The 17,740-nt window shown below is 37.2% G+C and overlaps 1 protein-coding gene across 4 annotated transcripts in view; it reads left to right on the top strand.

Moving 5' to 3' along the window:
* The first annotated feature begins 6,419 nt into the window (after positions 1–6,419).
* The window catches only part of UNC13C (unc-13 homolog C), a 599,100-nt gene continuing 587,779 nt past the window's right edge, over positions 6,420–17,740 (top strand). For 3 of the 4 annotated variants that reach the window (XM_027067285.2, XM_053223997.1, XM_053223996.1), the window contains exons 1-2: positions 6,421–7,065; positions 10,068–10,142. The gene's annotated coding sequence lies outside the window, so the exon portion shown is untranslated. Of the gene's footprint in view, positions 7,066–10,067; positions 10,143–17,740 lie in introns of all 4 variants that reach the window. The other variant, XR_008299165.1, reaches the window with a different exon arrangement.

The following is a 17,740-nucleotide window of genomic DNA, read 5'->3' as shown; positions in this document are numbered from 1 at the left end:
AAACTGAGCAGAATATGAATGTCATGTAAAAGAAAAAATGTCCAATTACATTAAATAAAATGCTCTAAGTGAATATATTTTTGATGAAAGTATTTTAGACCATTTCAATGAAATCTGGTCTTTATGGTTTGTATGCATCCTAGACCATTATTAATTTAGGTGGAAAACACTATTAGTATGAGTCATTAATCATTGCTTACAACAGAAACTGGGCAATTAAAATCATTTTAATCCAAAAATGGTTTTAAGACACCTGTTGGACAAAGCATATATCTTCATGAATTTTGAATCTATGAGTTTCTGGGCAATAATGATTCTCACCCAGTCATCATGGAGCTCCTATTGAGGTCATTTTCATTGCTCTTGGAATGATTAGCACGTATTAAATAACTCCTGAAATACTGGCAGGTAATATGATTCAAAATTATACTCCTTAATTTTCACAAGAAAAGAAATCATTACTGTTCTTGGAAGGAAAATATAAGAATCACTGGTTTATTACTGTGTATATAAATGCTTTATCGGAGACATTTCTTCTAATATTCTGCAAGATCAAATTATGTATGAACTTTGTTGTCAAGCATATGAAAATGTCTAGTGGGCATAAAACATTTAGCAAGCAAATATAAATCATTAAAATAATAATTTTTACTTTGCTCAAACAAAGTTGAAATAAGCATTCGAGAATCCATAAAGCTAAAAAAGGAAAAATGTAACATAATGACTGAACTCATAGTACATACAAACACAGGAAACTAAGGCTCCGGGAGTTTACATAACCGATATGGCAATACAGAGAAAGCAGCAGAGCTAGGAGTGAAAGATGGGGTCTTTGGAGTTGATTTTTTAAAAGTCTTAATAAATACAAGAATTCCTCTGAAAAGGAATGGAGGTCCTCTGATGAATGGAGGTCAGGTTAATAATAGTAGAAAATAATGACAATGATATCTGGTACAAATTTTGGTAATTATTATTAGATAATGATGATTGCTGAGTACGTACAACATGTCAGTATATACTGAATTACTTGGACTTTGATATTTGATTCACTAGAAACAGTATAAATAGGAATTATTTTTTTTAAAAATTTTACAGATGAAGTAACCAAGGCTTACTTAAGACATTTGACCAAAGTCAGAAAGAGTTCATGCTAGGGCAAAGCTGGGTAATTAGGCATCTGATTTCCAGAGTCTGAGATTTTCAATGCTGTGTTGTATCATTAAATCATAGTTACCATAAATAAGCAAAAGTTGAAGGAGTAAGGGAATGGAAATCATTTTACTTGATATTGTCCAAATTCTGTATCTTACTAGCAGTTAGAACCGCTTAAAAAACAACAACAACAACAAAAACCCTTCATCTGATAATTTGCTTGAGTATGGTGCTGACCTGAATTTTATAGATGCAGAGAAGAGAGCAACAGAATGGAGTTATAGATGCTTCACACCAAACAGCTTTCAGCATCTCCTGATGGTTAACCAAAGTCTAATGATTGTTACCCAAGTAGACTTATTTTAAAAGAGTATCTGCTTGTGTTGCCGGGTGGCTTAGTCAGTAAAAGTTCTGACTTTGGCTCAGGTAATGATCTCATTGTTTGTGAGTTTGAGCCTTACATCCAGTTCTGTGCTAATAGCATGGTGACTGCTTGGAATTTTCTCTCTCTGTCCTTCTTTCTTTGCCCCTCCCCTGCTCACTCTCTCTGTCTCTGTCTCTTTCTCTCTCTCTCTCTCAAAATAAAAAGAGTATCTGCTTAAGTAATTAAACTCTTTATTAAATTTCTAAAAGACAGCAAAATTTGCCATTGATTATGGTGTTTGAATACTGGTCAGCTACTTGCTGAAACAAGTTTTACAGTAGAAGTTGCATGCCTCATTTCTACTCTAGTTACCACCACTTACTAGTTCTATATAGTCAGGTAAGTCATGCAGGCTTTTGTAGTGTCTATCATTTTAGTATGGGGCAATCACAAGACCATTATAATATCTTGCAGGTTTTTAAAGATAAGTATCAAATGAGAAAAGGTATGTAAAAACACTTTGCAAGAGCATTAAACTTGAGACATTATTATGTTACTGACTTAACACTGTTGGAATATGTAGTTAGGTGGTTTGTTCAGGTACACATTTGTAAGACAGCTGGTGGGAACAAACGGTGCCATTTGGACCAAGGAATAGAACAAAGCTAACTGGCTACACAGGGACTCAACCCATGTCCTTAGCCTCATTAGCTCTGCTCTACTAACTAAACTCAACCTACCTTTCATGAGTCTTTCAACTGGACATTGGTGATACAAAAATGAATGAACCAAGGTCTCTGGCAGTCAAGCCCATAAAGGCTTAGGATAAAGAGTAAATTAATTGTTAACATACCTTATACTAAGCTACTACCACCACAGAGGCTTATAAATTGCTAAGAGGGCACAGAGAAGAGAGCCAGCAATACTGACTAGGGAAGTGTGACATTCTCCTCTTGTTCCTGAATTTGTTGAACCCCACACTTCCACATCTTTTTAAGTTGTATTTTATTTCTAGATAGGTAACATATGGTGTTACATTAGTTTCAGGTGTACAATATGCTGATTCAACAATTCCATACATCAGCTGGTGCACATGATGACAAGTGCACTCCTTAATCCCCATCACCTATTTCACCCATCCTCCAACCACCTCCCCTCTGGTAACCATCATTTTGTTCTGTATACTTAAGAGTCTTTATCTTGGTTTGTTTCTTTTTGCCTTTGCTCATTTGTTTGTTAAATTCCACAAGTGAAGTCATATGATACTTGTCTTTCTCTGACTTATTTCATTTAGGACTATACTCTTTAGCTCCATCATGTCATTGCAAACAGTAAGATTTCAATCTTTTATGGCTGAATAATAACCTATTGTATGTGTGTGTACAGCACATCTTTATCCATTTGTCAATCACTGGATACTTCGGTTGCTTCCATATCTTGGCTCTTGTAAATAATGCTGCTATAAACCTAGGGGTGCATGTACTCTTTTGAATTAGTAAAAGTTTTACATCTTAAGAGACTATAGTGTACTTAAATCCACAAGTTGAAGAATAGTCAATCTAATTTCTCTTTGGAAATTCTAACAGTATATTTCTTCCTTTTTTTTTTTAACGAACATTATTTCATGGATGAAAAATTCTAGAATAGCATAGCTGTGTTTTTGTGCTTTAGGGGTTCTTAGGTAGTTTCATTGAACATGTAAGCAGGAGCTGGAGTCCTCTCAAAGCTTGAATGTGGGTAGAAGGTCAGCTTCTAAAATGGCTTTTTCACATGACTGTTGGTAGGGAGTCTCAGTTCCTATCTGGCAATGGGGAGGGGACTTTAGGTACTAGTACTACGGGCTTCCTTCTAGGCTGCTTGTCCTCAGGACATGGCAGCGAATTTTACTCAGAGTGAGCAAACCAAGAGAGAGTGGGCAAAAAGAAAGCTGCAGTACTTGTATGACCTGGTCTCCAAAGTTACACAGTGTTACTTCATTTCAAAGGTACAATTTTTACATGACTTCTAATTTAATGGAAAACTTCAAGAATAGAACTTAATGTGTGCTTTACTATCCTTAAATGAACATTTTGCAAATCTTTCCAGTCTGTGTGATGGCTTATTCCCAACTATTTGTTTGCCTATACATTATTCAGTTATACAAAGCTAGAAACAACTTAATAATTTTGATGTAAACATGTTTTTGTCTTGACTATGTTGATTATTTTAACATTAATCCAATTCACCAATTCATCTAAATGGAAACAGGGAACCAATGACTGTTGAGTGTTTTTTTTTAATAGGTCCAGTGATTGGTTACCATCTCCCTAAAATAAAGAGCAAGGTTTTCTAGAAAACAGAAAATGGAATTCAATACATAAAAGGTTGATTCCTGCTTTTTCAAGAATTCTCTGTTGCTTAAAGCCAAATGAACAGGCAGTAACAGAATTCTACAAGAACAGGCCTTTAACTTGATCTTTTTGGTTTAGTTAGGCTTTATTACCAATAAAAAAATGACCAGTGACCCAGAATGGTTCTTCTCCCACCTGAACCATAAATGAGACAAATGATCTGGCCCACCTTATGTCTTGGGACATGGGAGATGAATGGTACCCCAGAGGTTTTCTCCTCCTGAAATTACTGTTGAAAGATTTAAAGCAGAAATTATCTTACAGTTTCAATCAATCCATCTGTGAGTAAGTTTTGGGGCATGTACGTATCTCTAGAGGTGTTAAGTATATAAATGGAAATCACTCATTTCCTATCCTGTGTTTTATGTTACTAATTCAAGAATTTGATAAGTTCTTGCAAAAGTGGAATGTGTCTTACTGATAAGAATGTGTAGAACTCTAACAGATTGCAGTATTCATATGATGGTGATTATATATTACTCAGTTCAAGTATTTAGATGAAAACTAGCCATCAAGAGCCAAGGAAATACTGTTACAGATTTTGATGTCCCTGCAGGTCAATAAAGTTGTAAAGCTCTGTCATTCTCTCCAGTAGTGACATATTTTATTAGCATCTGGTGTACCTCAGATACATGATTCCTGCCACTCTCAGAGATGTAAATAGTTTCCATTTTGAAATACATAACCACGATCCTGATGATTACAGCTAAGCAGTGCATCTATCAGAACACACACACTAACTTTGGAACGTTCTTGAAAGATATATTCTTAAAAACAGACTGATGATCACCATCCCTGTTGTTGTTTCCTCTACGAGATTTGAATTAGAGCAATACTTTGACTCCTCTTTCATCCCAGTACATACAACACATTCTGACAACCACACAGGAATAGGATCACCTTACCTGTATTTGCTTCTATAGGTTAGGTTTTAACATTTAATCCACTGACATTATACCCTACTTGACTGAGGTCTCCTCTACATTGCACTATTCCGGGTGCTGGGGCTCTCCACTGAGCATAGCTTCAGCACTTTGTTCTGGGTATTGTACACCCAAAGAAGAAGAAAAAGCCTCTATAAGTAGGTGTTCTTTCCTCTGTGTATTGAAGGGCATTCTTCAAAACAGTATATTGGCTAGCCTGAATTTTTCTATCTAAAAAAGTCAAGTTTTGCCCTACCTACTTTGAGATCTGACAGTTTTCCTTTGCTCCTCTTGTGTGCTTACAGCCAGGGGCAGCAAAGCTTTGTCCTGCCTACCACTCTGGAGCTGTTGAAGGCAGGGATCACGCTGCCCTAGTGTTTGCCCCCCTGATGCAGCTCATTAGACCTCGAGCAGATGCTCAAGTCCATTAACAGTCACTTGAGCAGCCGGTTGAGGAAGCTGTGTGGCTGTGAGCTAAAGGTGGGGCTGAGAGCCAGGAGTGGGGAGGGCTCAGCTCCTGGCACCTGGAACGTACATTGTGTTGAATTGGGGGCAGTTATTTTTAATTGTAGAGTTGTTATTGGTTGTCACCTGTAGTGGGTGGAATGGGTTTGGCACAGGTTTTGCCAAAAATGATCTGTCAGGCTTAGCTGTTGGGTTTGCTGTCAATGAGGGAATATTACATGTTCAGGTAAGGTAGAGTCCATTCTAAAGTTGGTCAGACCCATGTATCCTTACGTGTACTGAAAAATGCCACACAAATCTATACGTTCTACTGTCTAATCTGTTAATCATTGACTATTCTTCCGTCCTGGAAACACCCATCTATTTTCTAAAATGTGAGGGAAAATAGATAGAAGAAAGATAACAGACCAGATGCAGCCTCAAATCCATAAATTATTCCAGGACTTGAGCTTCTTGAAGGCTCTATTTTAAGAGCCGGTACTTTTTTTTGTTTGTTTCAACAGGAGGGTTAGAGGATAGAAAATGCTTTATTGATGGAAAGTGGGAGCTGTTACTCCCTCCACCTCCTCGACTCAGCAAAACTAAAAAAGAAAGCAAGCCTGTCCAATTCCCAGCCAGATCTTTAGAACATTAACATCAAATGGAAAGACGGTCTAAGTGAGAAGCAAAACCTTTGTATTACTCTAAGTTTCCACCATTTCCCACTTTGATTTGTGTACGTGTCTTTAATTCAGATTTTTAAAGAATCACCTTCAAATAGCTTTCCACACATTAAGAAGAAGAAAAGCATCTGGGATGGGATCCCAGCATCTATTCCCTTTAAATACAGGATCCGGTCAGCTGCCTCTCAGTGGCTATTTGGGAATTAGACTGTGTGCCGTGTACTTTTCATGATTCCAAGCACAGCCAATTACATCTGAACCAGTAATTTTTGAATTATTCTCGTTATCAAAGAGGCTGCAAACACAGCTAGCTAGCAGAATTGGCCGCACAGTTGTCTCCTAGGTCATCTCTCTGTGATTTAAAAAAAAAAAAAAAAAAAGCCTGAGGAAGCTCTGGCACCCAGGCGTTTTCCCCAGCAATGAAGCTGTGTCCCACAGTTAGTTGTCAGTGTGGTGGTGACGCCGGCCACCCCTGGCAGCGGCCACGGTGCTTTTCCGTGAGCAGGGGCTGTGGCTCAGCCTGGAGGAGCTGCTCTGTACAGCAGCAGGGGCGACAGCAGAGGGAGCCCAGGCGCTCTGGGCAGAGGAGGCTGGGGGATCGCAGTGTCTGTGCTGCATTCCCCAAAGCAGCCGTGGCCCGCGCTCTGTGAAGTTCCCTGCACGCACTCAGCTGCGATGCTCCTCACCCTCAATTGTTGATGAACCTTGGCGCTCTTCAACGCACGGGAGACAACCCGGTTTGCTTTCTTAGAGACAGGGATGAGAAATGAGCTGCCGAAGCAATTTGGCAATGAGGAGAGTGAAAGGCAGTTTCATGCCAGCAGCTAAGTTGTAAAATTGCTTTGGAGGCTGCTGCCTGGGGAGCACGATAGAATTGACAAGAACAGACACCGTTGCAGACCAAAGGCATGCCTGATTGCACTTGAGTCGGATCGCTGGGATGCAGCCTCCTCTCCTGCTCTAACTATTTGTGGCTGAATAAAGGAAAGGAGACTAGAAACACGATTCCAAGTGGTATTCCTGAAGGGAAAACACATACACTCCAAAAGGAGGGGAGAAACAGCCCAGCTGGTGTGTACATTTTTTTTTTTAAAAGGAGAATCCCTCAGGTATGTTCTTTTCCCTGTATGCGCTGCCTCATCTGCATGTGATTTTGTTTCTGTATTTTCTTGTTGATTCTTTTTGTTTGCACTTTGAATCACAGCCATGAGGGTTCTCCTAGTGTAGTAGATACATTTGTAAATGTTCAGCTCTTCTGTGTTAATATGGGTGGCTCTGTGTAGGATCATGGACTTCTCAATCATTGCTTTATTTGAAATGCAGAATGATAAATGATTGCTTAGTTTTCACTCAACTTTCAGGGGAATATCTGCTTAGGGACAAACAAGGCTGGGATAAAAGGCTGAGATGTTTCCTAATCCTGTGGGCTTTGGGGGGCAACAGTAGACCCAATCATAAAAGTTGAAGGCTTCTAGGAAGGGGTTAAAAGCCAAAATGCCATACACTAGTACTGTGTTGCTCAAGTGTTTTTCCAGCTCAGCATTGGTCTGGAGCAAATTGAGCTTTACCAGTGGTTCTGCATTTCGACCTCTTGATCAGTCCTTCAAGACGAAGATCCTGCGGATTTGCTTTCAAGAGATGAATTGCTTAAATTGTATACTTGGTTCTGTTTTACAATTGTTCTGTGGTGCTGAAGGAGGCATTCTAAAAAAATCCTTTTGCTTCAACAGCTCGAGTAAACCCTAACTTCTGCAATTACATCATCGATATACTTGTATAATAAAGAGAAAGGGCAACAATAGTAACGTTGGCTGCCTTTTAGTACCTTAGGCTGAAATGACAAAGCTTAAAGTCAATTTTCTTTATTAGGCTTAAAGGGAAAAAGGAAAGAGGTGGGTGGGTAACTCACATAAAAATGAGATTTTGGAAATACTCTGCGTTTCTTTAAAAAGTAAGAATATAAGTTTATCTTATTTTTAAATTAATAGTAAATATAGTGCTTTTAAAAATCTTGCAGTCTTTTATACTTGAGTACATTATTTTCATAAAAGTGGGTACAACTGGTAATACATTAAAACATACATGTATTCAAATTCAATGAGCTTTACTGGAGGGGAGAAATAAGAGAATGGGAAAGTTTGGTACCTTTTTATATATATCAAAATAATTACAGATTTTTGACAATACAAAGAGTTAATGCCAAAGCTATAGAAACTGACTTTATTGTTACTAGTATTTTCTTAAGATTTCAAACTCCAAATGGAGTAGAAATAAATGAGATTTAAACTGTAATTTATGCATACTGTAAAGTAAATCACCATCCTGCTCTTTTAAAATTAAAACCTCTTTTTTGCCACATGTTAGCAATACAGAGCACTGATTTGGGCCATACAAAGAAAAAATGGGTAAATCAGGTATTTCAAAATTTCACCCTTGATATCGTTTCACAACGATATCAAAATATGGTAAATAATCACAAGCAGTTACTGGGCCAGAAGGGTGATTTGAAAGATGGGCATAAGTTGAGTTTGCATTCATTAGTATGGTATGGAAAAAATTGTGTATTTCTTTTATGTTGACATCTTGTATGAAAAACATTATAACATCTGTAGATGAAACACAATAGCAATGACACTACAGTAATCTCACTGAATCCATTAAATGATTATTTTTCAAACTGATGAATGAACTGAGCTGAGATAATTTAAAAGAATATTCAAAACTCTCACATACAAAGTTACCAGTTCAGACCACAATGGAATTCTAAGTATAATTTCAGTCGAACTGTGAACTTGAATTTGAAAGTGAATAAGCAGGTACAGGTTTATTTCCTAGCATTTGATTATTTGTTGTGAGGCGTCCACTACAGGGATTTGGAAAGTTCTTCTAGAAATGGTCATCACCATGTGCTCATCTGAAATATGAGATGAACATGTTAGATAAGCCTAGAAAGTTCACTTACCATGTACTTATTATTAACAAGGTAACCTATTTCCCTTCCTTGGCTGTCTGTCACCTTTCTATGGTAGCTAGTCTTTACAAAGCCTTGAAGTATGTGGTACACAGAACTACTTGTTTGAGAACCAGTGCTCTTTTGCCCATAGTCCATGCACTTCCAGTCCCATTGACCTATTCGGCTAATGCATTGTAAAGTCCCTAGCGTAAGTTTTCTGAGACATAATGCCACCTGTACATCATCTTCTAGTTTTCATACCATTAGCTTTTGTTTTTCATTCTTTCCATCTCACAGTCTTTACTCTTGGAAGGACTTTCTCTAGATTTTTTGAAACGGGAATCACCTTTCTACCTGACAAAAACATACCTGTTGTTCAGCTGGAAATTTTCACAATTTTAAATATATGCCAAATTTGTTTCTAAACCACCCTCTTACAGATAAAAAGCCACGTTCTAATGGTGTTACAGTTTATGTATAATATGAACTTATTTGATAATACCTTTAAGATAATACCACACAAGCCATAATGCAAATTGAAGGAATGAAACTTGCATCCTTTGTTGTAATGTTATTGTTACAAGTCTTTTCCGGATCTTAAGTGTTCTGTTCTGTGCTTGGATGGCTAAACTCCAGTTCCCTTCCAACCTATAAAAGGGGGGTGGTACTTATTAATAGCCCTCTCAGTTAGTAGCTTTTGAGCCTGCAGAAGACTGAGCCCTCAGTTCTATAATCTCTGTAGAGATAATGGCTATGACAGCACTGTTTGCTTCATGTGGTGTATTTGACAACATAGGAGGAAAGGTCATCTTCTAACCTCTAGATCAAAAGTCCTCTGGAGAAGTAGAAGTGAAGTCAATCATTTCTCCTTCTCTTGTGAAAATGGTTGTGATCCAAGAGGGATAAATGTTTCCTATCTCTTGCATATCCTAGTTACATCATTTAGCCCCAGCCTATAGAAAATATTATGATCTTGATATGGCAAGTATTTTATATTATTTTCCCTGCATAGTAAATTAAAGTATTTTCTGGAAATAAATACTGGTTAGCAAGATATAAACTCAACTTAATAAATTATACTCACGGTTTGCAAAGTATGTTTAAAAAGTGATCCCAGGAGATGGGTTTTCCTCTAAAATATTTTCTTGTCTCCTTTAGACTTTTACAACTTCACCTTCAGACGGTCTCTATTCCCAACAGCCAGTCTCCATTGGTCTAAGTCCTATGTTCAAGGTAAAATACACTTTTTTTTTTCCTCTGAGCATTCTGGCTCTTAAGAATCTAAGTGCAATATGTCTTTTTGATAGACAAAAACATGTTTTGAATGAAAATATTTTGCCTCATTTGTTTCATAAATTGAAATAACATATGCCAGAGCTAGCTTTTCCAGGTATGTTAAAACTAAGGGAAAGAAAAGAAAAAGAGTACTTTTCAGATAGGGATGACTATTTCTGTTTCATAGATGGAAGAACTGATGACTTGGGCACAATCACTGAGGCATGTTTCTGAGCAGGGACACTGCTGATGTGATCCTAGAAACATTGGAGGAAGAAAGGACATGTTTTAAATCCTGTCTTTATTCAGTGGCACATAACAAAACAACCCCACCCCCCGAAAAAACCCTAAGCAAATGCTTTATCAGTGAGAACTATTTAGTAAAAATTGTCAATCAGATAAAAATAGAGAATCTGCACATTTAGACCAGAGTCCCTTGCATTTTGCTGTCTAGTAGAAAAATGCTATAGTTAGTCAAATCCTGGTTCAGTCTCCAACTGCCTGGGTAAACTGGGGCTGTCCTTTTATAAGCATTGGTTTTCTCATCTGTAAAAGACTTTGATGCTCATGAAGACTCAGTTCTTAGACTCAAATTCTGTGAAATTTACATAGTGCAGACTCTATGGGGTTGACTTTATTTGAAATGTAGTCACAGAATTACTTGATTCTGTTTTGCTTCTCCAAAGGTGAGAGGTTAATAAATATCAGTTCCTGCCTGACAAACTGAAGAAGCAGAATTAATGCTTTCGGGACTTGTACACAATTGGTCAACGTGTTTTCTTTGACATACGAGACAATGATAAGTATTAGCTTAATCGTATTCCAGATAACTGCATATTGTGTATACAGCCCTGTATTGGTGAGGCATAAAATATTTGCTGCAGCTCTGATAGATTTTGAGGTGCTGCCATTTTGTTGCAAGAAACAAATGGTATTCAGGTACTTAGCTGCTCACTTTATTAGAGTCATTCATAAAACATTTTATTGAGAGGATTTAAAATTATGGGCGCCTGGGTGGCTCAGTTGGTTGAGTGTCCAACTTAGACTCAAGTCATGATCTCATGGTCCATGAGTTCAAGTCCTGCATCGGTCTCTCTGCTGACAGCACGGAGCCTGGAGCCTACTTCGGTTCTGTGTTCCCCCACCCCCCTTCCTCCTCTACTCACATTCTGTCTCTCTATCAAAAATAAACAATAAAAAAATTTACAATTAAAGTGTATGTGTATTTAGTCATGAGTAGATTTGTCCTCTCTATCCAGCTGTCTTTCCTTCTGGATGGGCACACTTGTAAGAATATGCTAGAAGGGAATTGCAGGGCCCTCTCATTGCTGAAGGGGCAAACTTGGGAAACTTTTCAAACCTATTTATGTCTTAATTTCAAAGAAGGTTGATTGACAGGGGCAAAACATGTAGACTAAACTCCAACTTGTAAAAATTAAAATTTAATTCTAGTTCTTGGACAATAATTGATAGGATTACAAGATAATGCTAAGTACCCAATAAATTGTCACAATATTACTGGACAGTAGAAGAACATATTTTTTTTAAAAATAAATAAGACCTAAAGCTTGATAAATAAATAAAAGAAATTACATAAATTCCCACATCAATTGCTTTTTTCCTCCATTTAGCCTTGAGTTAGGAGGAATTTTTTTGTTCCTCTGTCTCTTTGTCCTGCTGAACTGAACTTCTTTAGTGGCCTATAGTAAGTCATTAAGGGGATTTGCATTACATGTCTCCCCAAAGTAAAGAGATTGCATTCTAGTCTCCTCCAAACTGCTCTTTTTCCTAATTTCCTGTCTCCCACGCTCAAATCTCAAGTTATTTGCCCTTCCTTTTTCTTCCTCATGATCTGTATTGATGACCAAATCTTGTTTCTTTTTGGTACATCATTTCTAGCCATGCTTTCTTTCCTCTTCCTATTGTACCACCTTAGTTCACGTTCTTGTCTCTTTATGACTAAAATACTGCTTCGATCTTCCAATTGTTCTATCTTTATGAGCCTCTATTCCTAGCATCTGTTCTGCCTGCTATTGCCAGATTCATTGTCCTAAAAAATGCCTTGATCATTGCATATGCCACTCTCTGTGCAAAAACTTTCAAGGACACCACTTTGTATACAACATTCTAAACTACTTAGTATGGAAAAACAAGTAACTCTTTTACAGCAAGATTTCAGACTGCCTTTCCAGCTTTGTTTTACTTCCAGTTTCTTACCCAGTCTCTGACCCAATTAAACACAATACTCAGTTTCCAAACACTGATTTTATATAATCCTACAAACTGAATTAGTTGCAGGATTCATGTGCTAATGCATCATGGGCTTTCTTACGAGATTTCGCTTTTGGGCTTGATGTATAGTTTAGATATTTATTATTCCACCTAGTATTAAAAAAATTTTTTTAGCAATACTATAAGGCAATTAAGTACACGATCTGTGTAAACTTTGACAAATTGTTCAAAATTTCTGTTTTCTCAATCAGAAGATGATGGCACCATAAAGAGTACTGCTTCAAAGTGTTTTTACAAGAATAAAATAAACTAATATAGATTAGGTGTCCAAAGAATACTAGCTATTGTTAATTTTAATTACGTTCATATTCTTCACTACTTTATACATAGTAATCAGTAAATCTGTTTGCTTTTGTATTTAATTTAAAGTCTATAATATTACTAGTTAATAGAGGAAAAGACAAGTAAGGGAAGGAGAGAGACTAGTATACAAAGTAAGAAATAACAAAAAGAAAAACAATGTCAGAAGGAAAAACCTAAGCCTCTCTTGTGACCTAAGTTAGTAATTACCTTAGCAACTACTTTTAGAACAAATTGGAATAGGTTTGAACACCTTTTTTTTTTTTTTTAATGAAATCAATGGCCCTGGGATTCCAATGTTCTTATACGTGTTCTTCATAGAATAATGAAACGGCAAATCTGAATGACTTTCAGTATTACAGATCACTGAGGCTTCGTGAGGAGTCTGCCACTACAAAATGCTTCTGGGAACAAGCAGAGAGATTAGGGTATGATCAGTAACCCTGATTTATTCTCAATTTTCAGAATTTTGACTTCATGAGGCCCTCAGTAGCTCTATGGCAGATGTCAGGATCTAGCGCCCGCCCACGTAGCTCATGAACAGAACCACTGAAAGGCAGAAGTGTGGCTTCAAGAGAGGTGGAAGATGAATAAAAAGGGACGTTCCTGCCTGGCTTTTCCTAGGTCGTGACCAAGGGCTCTAGACTAAGTACTACCTTTTTTCAGTTAGGGGTCCCATATCCTCCCTCATTTCTTTTGATGTGAATCTTGCCTGAGAATCTAGCATGTGATTTATGGCTATCCAATTTACTGTTGGAGCACATCCAACTTCCATCCACTTTATTGGTCTTAATCACCCTGATTCCTGCTTTGTGGTATCTAGTTTCCAAAGGATTCAGCAATAACCACAATTATGGAAAGAAATCCAGGGAATTTCCAATGGTGTTTTTTTTAGTTTTCGAAAGGAATTCTTAGAGCATCTGTTTTTTTCTGACAGAGGAGGCAATCTGACTAATTATAGACATGCTTTACACCTGCAATATTTGATTTTGGAGGAGAATTTCCCCAAAAAGAGTGAATGAGGAGTCTGAGCCAAAATATGCTCAAATTCCTTGGCTGAGCTTGAAGTCTTTAAATTCCTCAGTAATGATAGTAAGGAAAGAGGCTGCCCAATAGGGGAAAAGTATCATAAACTCTAGAACTTAAAGTAAATTTGAGCCTGACTTTGTAAGTGTTCTTTGTGAGTTTTGTGTTCCTTGGTGAACTTTCACTTAATGTACTTAACACTATAAGCTTTGATGAGTTTGTCTCAGTTGGTTCCAGTTGTCTGTACTTTGAGGCCTTATGTGCAAAATATAATTTGCTGATTGTTGTGTTTGGAATATACAGCTTCCTTCCATGAGAATGAAGATGTGTCTCAGAATGCAGAAAAATTATAAAGTTCACAAGATGTGACACAAATTTCAAGTGTCAAATTAGAATTATAAAATTCCAGATGTAGTTTTAAAAAAAGTATAGGAGCACCTGGGAGGTAGGAGCACCTGGGAGGTACATATCAAAGTAGTTATAGTTTCTGCATGCCTGGTTTTCAACTATTTCTTAGTTAACCCATATCGTGTTTCCCTTTTTATTATGAACTCAGTCTCGCAGTTTGGTTATCTAAAATGCCTACAAGACAGATAATTTACTGGACTGTTTAGTGCCAGATGAAAATGTTCTAAAAAGTAAAGCTTATTCATATTTTTATGCAAAGAAATTTGTTACTGTATGTCTCTAAATATTAATGAAAAACCAAGCAATTTGGAGTCTAATGGAAAGGTCTTGTGAACTCCTATTTATCATGAATTAAAATATTTTTAAACAATTAATTGGTGCCAGTAACTTTGGAACAAGAATAAATATAATATTTGTAGGTGATGATACTACTTAAAGATTAAAAAACCCTCTTGTGTCTGCAGTACTGTATAATAATGATACATACTCATTATGATAGCTTGGAAGATTTCTAAGGGTTCCCCTTAGTGCTTTATACATTATAAAATATTAAGTTATGTTTAGCACAAATGGTGTTTACTTAATACTTTCTAATTGGTAAGTAGATGTTTGGGATAAATAGGCATTTCCTATTTAGTTAAATAACACAGTGTTAATGGTGAGAGGTGGCTGGGTAATTAGAATTCTTTTTGCTTTGAGATGTAGTAGAAATAACCTTTAGAAAGTAAGTTAACTCTTACATGGATCGATTGTTAGTATTGAGGAAAATATTCTGTACCAAGATCACAAACCTGACTCCTAACACATCATATCATAAGAGAAAAACAATTGGTCATAAAGAACAAGGGGAAAAAATTAATGTGAAGTAAAATCCATCTCTCTTCCCAAAAGAGCAATTCAAAGCCAGAATCCTACTGGAGGAAAACTTGAATAAACTCTCCATCTGAAATATTTATGGATACTAGGTTTATATTAATAATTTTGTTGAGATCACTACTGAAATTCATCTTAGAGTCCTGAGGCTTCTGCAGATGGCTACATAAGATGGGGCATGAGTGTCACAAACAATAGGAGAAAGTCAAGTTTGGGTTTGAACCATGTCCATAAAATTGCTTTTTCAGAAACCCCAGCACACCAAAATGACCATGTGCACATTTTCTGTTCTTGCTGTATGCCTTAGGCTGCCTGAGGGACCTCTCCTGTACCTTTCTGACTGGGAGGTATACATCTTGCCTCTTGAGCTGCTGCCTTTGTCCTAATTAGACGAGCTTTAAAACATTGGGAGTCTAGGGGATTCCTTCTGGGTTAATTACAGAGCTGTAAGCAGCTTTTGCAGGAGAAGTGAAGCAAGTTCAGTTTTAGACAAGATGTGTCTGTGTGTCTTTAATGTGTGATTGCCTGTGCAGGGGCCAGAAGGTTTGGCTTTCCTGACACCTGTCTCCCTCACCATCTAGTCTGGTCTTAATTGCTAGTGCCTATAACTGTCTTCTTTTCTATTCTTCATGAGACTGTGAGTTCCTTGACAGTAAGGCGTGTGCCGTTATCATTGCCAAACCGATGGAATGCTTACATATATTAAAGAGAAAGACAGAAAACCCTGGTGAATTAAAATGATTCTGATGGATACAGTACAACAATTTCCTGTGTTTGACATTGTTAATAACAAAAGATAAAGTTTAAACAAATTTTATTGATATTTTATTTTATTAAAATTGTTTTTTAATGTTTATTAAGAGAGACACAGAGTGTGAGTCGGGAAGGGGCAGAGAGAGAGAGACACAGAATCCGAAGCAGGCTCCAGGCTCCAAGAGGCTCCAAGCTGTTAGCACAGAGCCCAGCACCGGGCTTGAACTCACGAACCATGAGATCATGACCTGAGCCAAAGTCGGCCGCTTAACCAATTGAGCTACCCAGGCGCCCCAGCTGTTTTTTTTCTTCTGCTATTACAAATACAGCCAGATACAAACCAGAGGGAGGATTATTTCTGATTATGCGTTCAAGTATTTGTTAGTTTGGAAACATGGATGGTATATAGATGATCTGCAAGCTAATGTCAATGTTAAATTCTCTAGAGAATTGGCTTTGTCTTTTTTTTTGGCAAAATTTGCTAAATACTTTTGTAATGTAAGTATCACTCCATTGATTATACCTGTTTTTTGAATGTAAAGTTGCTTATATTGATGCATAATAGAGTTTTTGTTGGTTTGTTTTAAACAACAGGCCGTATGGTCATTCTGTCTTCCACATTTAAAAAGACCTGTGCTAGGTGTTAACATGTAACACTGCAGTCGCCCTTCGTCTCAGTTTTGGCAGAGATCTCTAGCACTGTCATAATACAGAAATCAGAGGAAGTATTGGATTGAAAAGTCTAAGTTTATATTCCTGTTTATTTCAGTCGTCCTTCCCACCATCCTTAAGCAGGATAATGAGATAGGGGTTACTTTAATTGGGGAGAAATCAGAAAGGGAGAATAGGCCAGTTTGCCCAAAAGGTAAATGAGCCATGACAACTATGAATATCTGTTTCCTCACCTTAACCCAGTCACTTATTCTGGTGTGTGTGTGTGTGTGTGTGTGTGTGTGTGCGCGCGCGCGCGCGCGCGCACGTGTGCGCACATGCGTGTGTGTGTGTAGAATCTTCTCCCTATTAAAACACAGCTGTTTTGTGTCGCATTCCCTTACTACTTTGTAATTCTTTGTTCCATACATTCAGATAATTATCCCATGTATACACAGGGCCATATATGAAAGAGAGACCATAAGTAAAGAATAAACAATTACAAAACTATCAAGAGAATGCAACAAACGATTAGGAAGATTAAATGCAGGAGTGTGGGGGAATGTCTTGCTCTCTGCTGGCCAAAAAACTAGCTTCAATTGGTTTATTCCCATCTGTATATAAAGGACATATTAGAGTCATGCTTTAATGCTGTGTGATAAAAATTTTAAATCTTTCATTAAAATGTTTAGAAGTTTATTGTTTACTTAACTTATTTATAAAGGCAGAGAGAGAGGGAGAGAAAGAGAATCCCAAGCAGGCTCCACACTGTCAGCCTAGAACCTGAAGCAGGGCTCAGACTCATGAACCATGAGATCATGGCCTGAGCTGAAATTAAGAGTCAGGCGTTTAGCTGACTGAACTACTCAGGATCCCCTTAAATCTTACATTTTTAAAAGTTTCAGTAGTAGTATATGCACATATACTTCTTACATCACACTCCTTTCTAAAAATTAGAAATTGTCTTTACACTTTCCTTTTTATTGTGTATGTGGATTTACTTTTTACTACTAGTGAAGTTGGAACCTGTAGAGAATGACAAAATAGTTTCAAGGAAAAGAAACTGTTAGAAGTACAAAAGTACTATTTGTTTATTTGGTAAGATTTCAGGGCCATGAAGTTGTCACATTTGGAAATGAGAACAAAAACAACTCTACTTTTCTCCCCCCAGACTACTGATGCTTTGTTACTCTAAAATTCTTCCAAATATCCCAGATGAGTAAATGAGTTAAGCTGCGCCAGTTATCAACATC

This window comes from Acinonyx jubatus, chromosome B3, assembly GCF_027475565.1.
Source record: "Acinonyx jubatus isolate Ajub_Pintada_27869175 chromosome B3, VMU_Ajub_asm_v1.0, whole genome shotgun sequence".
Taxonomy (NCBI): Eukaryota; Metazoa; Chordata; class Mammalia; order Carnivora; family Felidae; genus Acinonyx; species Acinonyx jubatus.
The sequence above is the reverse complement of the archived record's forward strand: the minus strand, read 5'-3'. Positions and strand labels throughout refer to the sequence as shown.